This window comes from Arvicanthis niloticus, chromosome 27 (assembly GCF_011762505.2).
Source record: "Arvicanthis niloticus isolate mArvNil1 chromosome 27, mArvNil1.pat.X, whole genome shotgun sequence".
Lineage (NCBI taxonomy): Eukaryota > Metazoa > Chordata > Mammalia > Rodentia > Muridae > Arvicanthis > Arvicanthis niloticus.
This window is the reverse complement of record NC_133435.1, coordinates 205,408-218,530: the sequence shown is the minus strand read 5'-3', so window position 1 is coordinate 218,530 and position 13,123 is coordinate 205,408.

Genomic DNA, 13,123 nt, shown 5'->3' with positions numbered 1-13,123 from the left:
CCCACACTTTGATCTTCCTTATTCTTAAGCTTCATGTGGTCTATGAATTGAGTCTTGGGTATTCCAAGCATCTGGGCTAATATCCACTTACCAGTGTGTGAATACCTTGTATGTTCTTTTGTGACTGGGTTACCTCACTCAGAATGATATTTACTAATCCCATAAATTTGCCTCAGAATTTCATGAAGTCATTGTTTTTAATAGCTGAGTAGTATTCCATTGTGTAAATGTACCACATTTTCTGTATCCATTCCTCTGTGAAGAAAACCTTGGTTCTTTCCAGATTCTGACTATTACAAATAAGGCTGCTAAGACAATAATGGAGCATGTGTCCTTGTTATATGTTGGAGCATCTTCTGGGTGTATGTCCAGGAGTGGTAGAACTGGGACTTCAGGTAGTACTATGTGCAATTTTCTGAGGAACAACTGGACTGATTTTCACAGTAGTTGTACCAGCTTGTAATCCTACAAACAATGGGTCACATCCTTGCCAGCATCTGATGTCACCTGAGTTTTTGATCTTAGCCATTCTGACTGGTGTGAAACGGAATCTCAGAGTTGTTTTGAAATGCATTTCTCTGATGACTCAGGATGCTGAACATTTCTTCAGGTGCTTCTCAGCCATTCAATATTCCTCAGTTGAGAATTCATTTTTAGCTCTGTACACCAATTATTAATAGGCTCATTTGATTCTCTAGACCCTAACTTCTTGAGTTCTTTGTATATATTGGATATTAGTCTTGTATCAGATGTATAATTGGTAAAGATTTTTTTCAATCTGTTGGTTGCCATTTTGTCCTATTGACCGTGTCCTTTGCTTTACAAAAGATTTGCAATTTTATGAGATCCCATTTCTCTATTGTTGATCTTAGAGCAAAAGCTATTGGTGTTCTGTTCAGGAAATTTTTCCCTGTGCACATATGTTCAATGCTCTTCAGCACTTTCTCTTCTATTAGATTCAGTGTATCTGGTTATATGTGGAGGTTCTTGATCCACTTAGACTTGAACTTTGTACAGGGAGATAAGAATGGATTGATTTGCATTTTTCTACATGTGGAACTCCAGTTGAACCAGCACCATTTGTTGAAAATGATGTCTTTTTTTTTCCACTGGATGGTTTTAACTCCAATATCAAGTGACCATAGATGTATGGGTTCATTTCTGGGTCTTCAATTCTATTCCATTGATCTTCCTGCCTGTCTTTGTACCAATACCATACAGTTTTTATCACTATTCTTCTGTAATAAAGTTTAAGTTGAGGGATGGTGATTCACCCAAGAAGTTCTTCTATTATTGAGAAAAGTTTTCACTATCCTGGATTTTTTGTTATTCCAATGGAATTTGAGAATTGATGTTTCTAACTCTATGAAGAATTGAGTTGGAATCTTGATGGAGATTGTATTGAATCTGTAGATTGTTTTTGTCAAGTTGGCCATATTTGCTATATTAATCCTGGCAATACATGAGCATGGGAGATCTTTCCATCTTCTGAGATCTTGGATTTCTTTCTTCAGAGACTTGAAGTTCTTGTCATACAGATCTTTTACTTACTTCATTAGACTCACAACAATGTATTTTATATTATTTGTGAATATGGTGAAAGGTATTGGTTCCCTAATTTCTTTATCAGCCTGTTTATTCTTTGAGTAGGGGAAGGCTATTTATTTGTTTGAGTTAGCTTTATTTTCAGCCATATTGCTGAATGAAAGGCCATCCAGAGATTGTCCCACCTGGGGATCCATTTCATATACCATCACCAAATGCAGACACTATTGTGGATGCCAAGAAGTACATGCAGATAATACAATATATTCTGTGTATATGCCCAGGAAAAACCACCAAATTGATTTCCAGAGTAGTTGTACTAGTTTACATGCCCTGCTGAAATAGAGGAGTGTACACATTTCTCTACATCCTAGTCGGCATGTGCTGTCTCTTGAGTTGTTTTATCTTAGCCATTATAATAGGGGTAAAATGGAGTCTCAGAGTCATTTTGATCTGCATATCTCTGATGATTAAAGACATTGAATATTTCCTTAAGTGCATCTAGGTCATTCAAGATACCTCTACTGAAAATTCTCTATTTAGCATTGAACCCATTTTTAACTGAGTTATTTAGTCTGTTGGAATTTAACTTCTTGATTTCTTTATATATTTTGGATATTAGCCCTATGTCAGCTATAGTGTTGGGAAAGATCTTTTCTCATTCTGTAGACTGCATTTTGTCCTATTGATGATGCCCTTTGTCTTACAAAAGATTTTCAGTTTCTTCAGGTCCCATTTTTTAATTGTTGATCTTAGTGCCTGAGCTACATTTGTTCTGTTCTAGAAGTAGTCTCCTGTACTACTGTGGAGAAGATTATTCCCCAATTTTTATTCTATCAGATTTATTATATCTGGTTTTATATTGAGGTCTTTGACCCACTTAGATTTGAGTTTTGTGCATGCTGATAATTTTGAATCTATTGGCATTCTTCTACATGTAGATATCCAGTTAGAACAGCACTATCTGTTCAAAATGCTTTTTCCCCATTGTACATTTTTGGCTCTTTTTCCAAAAATCAAGTGTCCATAGACGTGCGTGTGGGTTTATTTCTGGGTTTTTGATTCAATTCTATTGACAAACCTGTCTGTTTCCATACCAAACCAATTGTTAATTTGATTGTTCTGTTGCTCTGTTGTACAGCTTGAAGTTAGGGATGGTGATATCTCTAGAAGTTCTTTTTTTATATAGGATTTTTTTTTAGCTATCCAGGGGTTTTGTTTTGTTTGTTTGTTTTTCATATGAAATTCTGAATTGTTCTTTCCAGTTCTGTAACGAATTGTGTTGGAAATTTGATGGGAATTTCATTGAAACTGTAGATTGCTTTTTGTTAAATGGTACTTTTACTATGTTAATTCTAGTGATCCAGGAGTGTGGGAGATCTTTCTGTTTTCTAAAATCTTTTTAAATTTCTTGTTTCAGAGAGCACAAGTTCTTTCTCTACAGACCTTTCAATTTCTTAGAGTGATACCAAGATACTTTATATTATTTATGGCTATTGGGATGGATGTTGCTTCCCTAATTTCTTTATAGTGTCATTTATCAAGGCATAATTGAGAACAACTAAATTTTTAGTTAATTTTGTATTCAGCCTTTTGGCTAAAAAAAGGTGTTTATCAGCTATTGGGGGTCTCTTGTAGGGTTTGTTGGATCACCTATGTTTACCATCATATCATCGGTGAATAGCAATACTTTAACTTCTACTGTTCCAATTTGTATCCCCTTGATCTCTTTTAGTTGTTGTATTGCTCTATCTATAACGACAAGTACTATGTGGTAGAGATATGGAGTGAGTAGAAAGCCTTGCCTTGTCCCTGATTTTAATGGAATGGCTTTAAGTTTCTCTCCACTTAATTTGATGTTAGCTACTAGCTTTATATATATTGTTTTTATTGTGTTTTGATACTCTGCTCTGTGGCTGATCTCTTCAAGACTTTCAACATGAAGGGAAATTGCATTTGTTAAAGACTTTTTTAGTATCTAATGCAATGATTATGTGTTTTCTTTTTTCTTTCAGATTGTTAATATGTTAAATTACATTGATGGATTGCTATATATGATTCTGCTTCTTCTTTCCTGTGATAAAGTGTACTTGGTCATGGTGGATGATGCTTTTGATGTGATCTAGGATTTGGTTTACAAGTATTTTCTTGAGTATTTTTCCATTAAGGTTCATAAGGGAGATTTGCCTAAAATTCTCTTTCTAAAATTGTTGAATCTTTGTGTTGTTTAGGTATCAGGATGACTGTGACCTCATTGAGCTTGAAATATTTCTACAGTTTCTATGTTGTGGGCTAGTTTGCAGAGTGTGGGTATTAGACCTTCTTGGAAGTCCAGTAGAATTCTGGACCAAAAACATCTAACATTAGACTTTTGTGGTTGAGAGAATTTAGTGACTGCTTCTGTTTCCTTTTGGTTTAAGCAACTATTTAGATGGTTTACTTGATCCTGATTTAATTTTGGTAAGTCTAATCTATTCAGAAAATTGTTCGTTGCATTTAGATTTTCAAGTTTTGTAAAGTACAGGCTTTTGAACTAAGACCTAATGGTTTTTTAGATTTCTTCAGTCTCCTGTGGTGGTATTCCCACCTTTCCATTTTTATTTTGTTAATTAGAACACTGTCTGTCTGTCTTTTAGTTTGTGTAAGGGTTTGTCTATCTTGTTGATTTTCTCAAAGAACTAGCTCATGGTTTTGTTGATTCTTTGTACTGTTCTCTTTGTTTCTAATTCATTGATTTCAGCCATGAGGTTATTTTCTGCCAACTACTTTTTTTGTTCTATTGGTTATTTTATTTATTTACATTTCAAATATTAGGCCCCTTCCCAGTTTCCCCTCCACAAACCTCTTATCCCATCCCCCAGCCCCTTCACTTCTGTGAGACTGCTTTGCCCCCCCGCCATACTCACCCACTCCTGCCTCACTGTTCTAGTATTCCTCTACAATGGGGCATCAAGCCTCCACAGGACCAAGGGCCTCCTCATCTATTGATGCCAGATAAGACAATACTCAGGTACATATGTAGCTGAAGCCATGAATCCCCCCACATATATTCTTTCATTGATGGTTTAGTCCCTGGAAGTTTAGGGGTGGGGGCTGTTAGTTAATATTATTGTTCTTCCTATGAGGTAGCATTCCTCTTCAACTATTTCAGTCCTTCCTCTAGTTCTTCCATTGGAGTACCTGGGCTCAATCGGATGGTTGGCTATGAGTATCTGCATCTGTGTTAGTCAGGTGCTGGCAGAACCTCTCAGAGAATAGTCATATCAGGCTCCTGTCAACAAGCACTTCTTGGTATCAGCAAGTGTTGGGTTTGTTGTCTGCAACTAGGGATGGATCTCTAGGTGGGATGGTCACTGGATGGCTATTCATTAAGTCTTTGCTTCTTTTTTTGTCCCTGAATTTTTTTACACAGGAACAATTCTGGGTTAAACATTTTGAGATCCTTCAAACTTGGGGCCTTACTTATCTACTGGTGGTGGTCTCTACAGGTTCTATCTCCCCTTTATTGGGTATTTCATCTAATGTCATCCCCATTGGGTCCTGTGAGCCTCTCCCTTCCCTGCTGTCTGGGACTTTCTAGTGGCCACCACCAGTTTCCGATCTCACACTGCTATATATTTCAACTCAATTTCTGCACCCTCCTGTTCCTTCTTATAAATGATCCTGTTCCTCCTTTTCCCATACACTTCCTTTTCCATCCCCCTCTTTCCCCCTCCCTGTTCTCTTTCTCTCAGATCCCTTCTTTCCTCTACCTCCTGTGATTATTTTTCTCCATTCTAAGTAGGAGTTAAGAATCCACGCTTTGTCTTCCTTCTTCTTAACTGTCTGTTGGTTGTAGGTTGTCTGTAGGTTGTATGATGGGTATTTTGAACTTTTAGGATAATATACACTTATCAGTGTGTACATGCTACAGATTGGGAAAAAATCTTTACCAACTCTACATCTGATAGAGTACTAATATACAAAATAGATAAAGAAGTCAAGACATTAGACTCCAGAGAACCAAATAACTTTATTTTTAAAATGGGGTAGAGAGCTAAACAAAATTTAGAGAGCTAAAAAAATTCTCAACTGAGGAATTTTGAATGGTAGAGAAGTACTTAAAGAAATGTTCAATACCCTTAGTCATCACAGAAATGCAAATCAAAATGACATTGAGATTCCACTTCATACCAACCAGAATGGCTAAGATCAAAATCTCAGGTGACAGCAGATTCAGGCAAGCATGTGGTTGAAGAGAAACACTCCTCCATTGCTGGTGGGATTACAAGCAGGTGAAATTGCTTTGGAAAACAATTTAGCAGTTCTTCAGAAAATTAGAAAAGGTTCTACCTGAGCACCTAGCTATACCTCTACTGGGCATATACCCAAAAGATGCCAAAACTTATAACAAGGACATATGCTACTCTGCGTGGCAGCCTTATTTATAATAACTAAGAGCTGGAAACAACCTAGATGTCCCTCGGAAAAGAATGGATACAGAAAACATGGTACATTTACACAATGAAATACTACTCAGCTATTAAATATAATGACTTCAAGAAATTTGCAAGCATATAGATGGAACTAGAAAATATCCTTAGTGTGGCAGCAATCTACTTTTCTTTGACGTGTTTTCTCCTTTTTGTTCTAGAGTTTTCAAGTGTGCATTTCAGATGCTACTTTGAGATCTCTCCAATTTCATTATGACAGTAATTAGTTTTATGAACATTCTTCTTAGCACTGCTTTCATATTGGCCCCTCAGTTTGGGTATGCTGTGTCTTCATTTTCATTGAATTCTAGAAAGTGTTTAATTTGTTTCTTTATTCTTCTCTGAACCAATGTTCACTGCATAGAGTTGTTTAATTTTCTTGAGTTTGTAGGCTTTCTGTTGTTTCTCTTGTTGATGATGTGTAGCTCAACTATAATCCATAGTATCCATTGAGGCTTCTCTTGTGACTGAGCATCTAATCAACATTGGAGAACATTCCATACGTAGCTAAGAAGAAAGTATATTGTTTGGGTGAAATGTTTTATAGATGTCTTCTATGTCCACTTGATTCATAAACTCTTAGTTTCATCATTTTTTGCTTTAGTTTCTGTTTATATGACTGGCCCATTTGTGAAAGTGGTGCATTGAAGTCTCCCACTATTAATATGTCAGATTTAATGAGTGATTTACGCTTTAGTAAATGTGGATGCCCTTGTTGAGAGGTCATCTTGATGGATTTTTCCTTTGGTGAGTATGAAATGTACTTCTGCATCTCCTTTGATTGTTTTTAGTGGAAAGTTTATCTCATTAGAAATTAGAATAGCTACTTCAGCTTTTTTCATGGGTTCATTATGTTGGACAATCTTTTTGCAACCATTTACTCTGAGTTAATGTCTATCTTTGTGGCTGGCATGGAACTGTCTATTTCTTGTGTTTTCTTGGGACTAGTTACCGTCCTTTTGTTTGAGTTTTCTTTCTAGCATCATCTGTAGAACTGAATTAGTGGAAGGATATTATTTAAATTTGTTTTTGTCATGAACTATCTTGGTTTTTCTTTCTATGGTGATTGAAATTTTTGCTGAGTATAGTAATTTGGGTTGATATTCTTGGTCTCTTAGGGTATGTAAGTCTTCTGCACAGGCCCTTCCAGCAGTTAGTCTCTGTTGATAAGCCAAGTATAATTCTGATAGGTCTCCCTTTATATTTTACTTTGCCTTTTTTCCCTTGCACCTTTTAATATTCTTCATTTGTTCTGTACACTTAATGTTTTGATTATTAGGTGTCAAGAGGATATTCTTTTCTTGTCTAATCTATTTGCTATCCTGAAACCTTCATGTATGTTCACAGGCACCTCTTTCTTTATGTTAGAAAAACTTTCTTCAATAATTTTGTTGAAGACATTTTCTGGGCCTTTGAGCTTGGAGTCACCTTCTTCTCCTCCTCCTCCTCTTCCTCCTCCTCCTCCTCCTCCTCCTCCTCCTCCTCCTCCTCCTCCTCCTCCTCCTTCTCCTCCTCCTCCTCCTTCTCCTCCTCCTCCTCCTGTTCCTCGTTATTCCATCTCTTTTTCTTCTTCAGAGATGCAGGCTGAGCTTTGGACCAGGGGATGAAGTGCAAAGCAGACAGGACAGAACTCCCTCTGCTTCATTTGAACATACACACCACTGACAGACAGTGAATTGGGGTCAGATATATTTCTATTCAAGTTTTTGTGTATGTGTGCCTGTCTCCAGATTTTTACTCATGTATTCATATTTTCCACAGAAGATTAATACCTAAAATACTTCAATATTGATTACTAATATAATATATACATGTTATATTTTCTTGGGATACTCATTGATATTCTCCAATTTTATTATAATGTATTTTATATTCATTATCCATAAAAATGTGGTAAACATTAAAATTAATTTTAATTATTTGAGATTTTAATAAAATTACAAAATTAATCAAAAGCATTACATTTTCTACATTTTGTTACATTTTAACCTTAGTTGAATAGATTTGTTCAATTTTCCATGGCAGCTCTCATTTTGTAAATATATTTAAAATGTTTAATATTCCATATAACCATTTTAATCCATTATACTAATAAATTTTCTCCAAAACCTGTATATAGTCCATTCAATGGCCATTTCTTTTGGTTACCATACAAAACATGAGTTCCTATTGCTGAAGATACCATGTTCTTGAGTCATAGCACATGGAGAAATCAAGTAGAAGTAAAAACATTACATTGGCTATCATAGTACTGGATGTTGCTATGTATGCTATCAGAGGACAAAAATAATACATGTGAATGCCATCAGCAACAAAAACTACATGTTTCTATGACATGCCCACTGATGTAATAGTGGGATAAAACTCATAGGATGATTCCACCTAATTTTACTCTAGAAAACCACTAAAATTATTGGGCTGCCTTACAAAGCATAGGTAAGGATTTACTTGCAGGATTAATGAAACTCTCCACACCAACAGGCCAAGTCTCTAAATATTTTACCTACCACGAGGGCTTCCCCAAAGTTATAGGTGCCCTGACTTACTCTTTTCTAACCTATTTCTACACCAGCCCCTCCATCCACTAGTGCTCATGCAATTAATGCAAAGTTGCATGTAACAGATGGTAGGGAACAGCTGGATCACAAGTGAGAATATCAGGACCTTCTCTGCAGGATGTAGATAAACAAGCTTGCCTGTGATGATTTATTGCAAGAACTCACCACTGAGTGTCCCAATATGGTGTTTGCTTTGCTCAGAGACCAGTCACACATGAAGATTATGAATTAAGATTAAAATCATTAGTGTAATACTAATAAAGTAGAAAAATAAGAATGTACAGTAATCTTCAAATACAGTTTTAAAATTAACATTAATATACAGTATTTTATTTCCTTATTGTTAAGATGAGAGGTAAAATTTAAGCAAATTTAATTCTTCCAGTAATAGATATTTGGTTAGTTGATAATTGTATTAATACAGCTAGTAAAGATGGGCAATTATAATTATATCTCACAGTCTTAAAAGTGAAATAAATGTAAAAAATACATTGAGATGATTGTGAAGGACTTAAAAAGGTATCTTTATAACCTATATTAATCTTTTTTTACATCTAATTGTTAACATTCAAAATATATGATCACTCACATCTTCTCTATGACCCAACACTTGACCCCATTGTTACACCCTGCTCAACCACAGGAAACTCTTTCTAGTGGGCCTGCTAAGCTATACATTGACCTGCCTTATCTCTCTTGCATCAGACTCAATTCTCAGGGTGACCTTTAATACTACAACAAAATTTCACTTCACGTTTTCCTTCCCACTAGACATACCTCCTGTGTATCCCACATACCATCCGCTGCTCCTTTATCCTTATAGCCTCCTCTGTCCACACTTCCTATGGATTCCTCAAACCATCTCCTTCTGGCATCCCACTATTCCAACATCCAACACTAGCAAGAATTCCACTATAAACATACCAGCTAAGCAGGGCAGTAAAAAAGGAAACACTCAGCAGACACACTCTCTGAAAATGCAGAAGAGAAACAAAACCCTAGGGAGAAAACTGCTAAGCAGCCAGACAAATCCATAAACCACCACCTAGACCTTTAATAACTCCAAACACAGATGCTTACACACTAGCATAAGAATACAGTCAGTAACATTAAGAGCAATATTTAACCAAGAGAGATAATCTCCTCTACCACAGTAGGTCCTGAATACTTCAACACAGATAAAGCACAAAATAAAGACCTTAAAATCAATGATATAAAGATGATAGAGCTACCTAAAATGTAAATGAAATGTATCCAGAAAAAACACACAAACAAATTCTCCTGTCCCTCTGGACATTTCTCCTATCTCCACTCATACCTGATCCTGCTCCCCTTTTTACATCCCTTTCTGGTCAGTCTACAATGAAGGTCCCTCAGTCCCTCTGCCCAGTATGATTATTGTGTTTTCCCCTTCTAAGTTGGATTTAAGCATCACCACTAGACCTCTGTAAGTCAACAGACATTATCATTAGGACAAAATAGCAGTCTTCAGATTAAGAAAAGATCCTCACAAATCCTTTCTTCAATAGAAGGCTAATACAAAAATAAATCAATAAATAAAGATATTAGATGTCAGAAAACAAATAAACTAATTTTTAAAATGGGGTCCAGAGCTAATCAGAGAATTCTCCACAGAGTAATCTTGAGTGGCCAAAAAGCACTTCAAATTTTAAACTGCATTAGTCAACAGGGAAATGCAAATCAAATTGACCCTAAGACCGATAAGATTGGCTAAGATCAAAAATTAAATGACAGTTCCTACTGGCTAGGACAGAGAGAAAAGGGAACACTCCCCCATTTGTAGTAGGATTGCAAACTTGTACAACCACTCTGGAAATCAATCTGGCAGTTATGCATAAAATTGTGAATAGTTCTACCTGAAGATTCAGCTATATTGCTCCTGGGCATATACCCAAAAGATGTTCTGCCACATCACAAGAACACATGCTACACTATGTTCATAGCAGTACTATTCATAATAGCCAGAAACTGGAAGTAACCCACATGTCCCTTTTCTCTTCTTATTTGTTATCTTTAAACTTCTTACTTTGTCCTGTTTCCTGAATCTCTAATGGAATGCACTTTTGTCATTTACTCCTAAATGAAGTACAGCATTGAACCTTAGAATAATAGCACATGCAGCAGCAATGGATACTTAGAATAATATGAACACTCACCCAAACCACTTGACCTCAATTACCAGATAAAAGCCCAATACATTAATTATCATAATAATTTACATAGCCTAGATGATGTGAGTCCTCCTATAATGTGTAGTGTTAAACTATCTTTAGTGTTGGCTTTATTATATGTCCTAAAAGCACAACACCTAATACCAATAATCTCTTAGTAGCTAGCAGCCATGTAAAAAAATCTAATTTTTGTAAATACATTTCTTCATATAGTCCCACTATCTTTTTTGTACTGTCTCTTGGTTTAGCATGGATATGCTTTCATGTGTATATTTTAATGTCTTGGCTATAAAACTGATCAGAAACTTAATTTAAAAGGTTATGAGCATATCTACTGCCTTGAAAAGCACAGGGCCAGGGTGTATACAAATCATATAAATCTCCAGAAAAAAAATAAGACTTTAGTAATAAAAGGTTTTCTGATTTAGTATCCAAGCTGTTAGAAGTATTGTTATCCCTGAAATGGTTACTAAGAATGAACCTAACTGTCTAGTTGTTTGACATAACACACAATAATGCCCACATAACTATTCTATACTTATGGGTGAGTAGTAGGTTCCATGTTTATAACAGGCATTTTTCTTTCTTAGTTGGTTTAGTTAATGTTATTTGAGCTAACAGCTTGTTAGCAAAGAAGACAAGTTCTGCCACATGTCCATTACAATTTAGATAAAAGAGACAAATTAATAGTGAAAAGCAGGAAAAGGATATTTATTTAAATTTAATGCACCCACAATGGGAGAGTGACAGTAAGACCCAATGATTGCTACAGTAAACTTCTGGATCCTGAAATGAGGTTGTGATCTAAATATAAGCTAAGAAATAAACAATACTGGAAAGTTAGGCATTTCCTTGCTTTCCGGTGTCTTAGTTCCAAATTCCTCCTACAAGGCCATGTGATATTAGCTTTTCATTTACCCACCAACCAGAAACACTGTTACAGTCACCATAATGCATACTGTGGTTCCTCCTAAGAGGGATACATTTATATATTTTTGGGATTATAATATAATCATACATTTTACCCATTCTCTTTCCTTTCTCTTACTCCTCCAAAGTATCCCCTGGATCCCTCAAAAATGCACAGCCTCTACACTAAACTAAACATTCTATGCAACTAAAAGAATGATGAGAGCAGGAGAAATAATCTTCCTCAGGAAAACACAAGATTGTCCATCAAATACTATGTCAACCATAAAACATACATAGACATACAAATAACATAATACAGATTAATCGAAGTAGAATATTTATCTGTATTCTGATGAAGATGGATGTGAAAGTATACATAACCACCACAGTAAAACATCCTGTGATTTTGTTTTTTACTTGATTTGCACGTCAGTCTTTTAAATGAGTACAAGAGCACTGTTGATCCAAATGGATACTTCTTACCCAAATTTCTTTACCTAAATAAACCCTTTCTATGCTTAATAGACTAGCCTTCCATTCAATGATTACAGTGTAACAAGAATACATTTTCAAATAATATATTCTGAATAATGTTTTCTCATTTTATACTTCTCTAAATTTTTTACCACTTTTCCCACCAAATCTTTTTTTTTATTACTTGGGAAAAAACAGGCATCTAAGAAATAATAATACAATAAAGTAATATAAATCAAGCACAGATATATTGGAAAATTTAAAAGACCAAATAAGAAACAGCCAAAGTGAGAAAAGAAAGCAAATCAGGAATCCCATAAAAAGAAAAAACTTGAACCATTAAACTTTTTTTTTTTTAATCAAATAAAGTTTTATTGAAACACAGGCACATTCATTTCTTTATTCAGTAACAATGGCTGTTTTTATACTATGAAGACAGGGTCAGGCAGTTATGACACAGGCAACATGGCCTGCCAAGCCCAGAGTATTTACTCTCAGGTCTTTTATAGAGCATGTGGGTTGACACCTAGCTGAGTAGCAAGTGTCACTTCTCTTACGGTTCACTTACATTGTTTTCAGAGGGATCCGAAGATCTACAGTCTGAGAAAATACGTGGACTGAAGCCCAGTGTGGGCGGTGCAAACCTATAAGCTAGCATTAGGGAGGTGGAAGTAGGACGATTTAAGAGTTTGTAGCTAGCATGTGCTGTATGAAAACTGGTCTAAAAATGTAGCAACAAATGACATGCGGCTTAAGACTTTTATGACATTCAGGACAGTGTAAAGAAGGAAATTAAAAATGTAAAGCAATAGGCAGTATCTCTAGGCAATAATTTCAGTGAACTGGACTGTTACAGAGAAAACTGAGAGCCAGTCCAATACATACAATTATCACTTTATGTCAAGTAAACATTCTTTGTGGTGGCAACAGTATTGTTGACAGAATTATAAGTGGCTGACAGACTGTATCC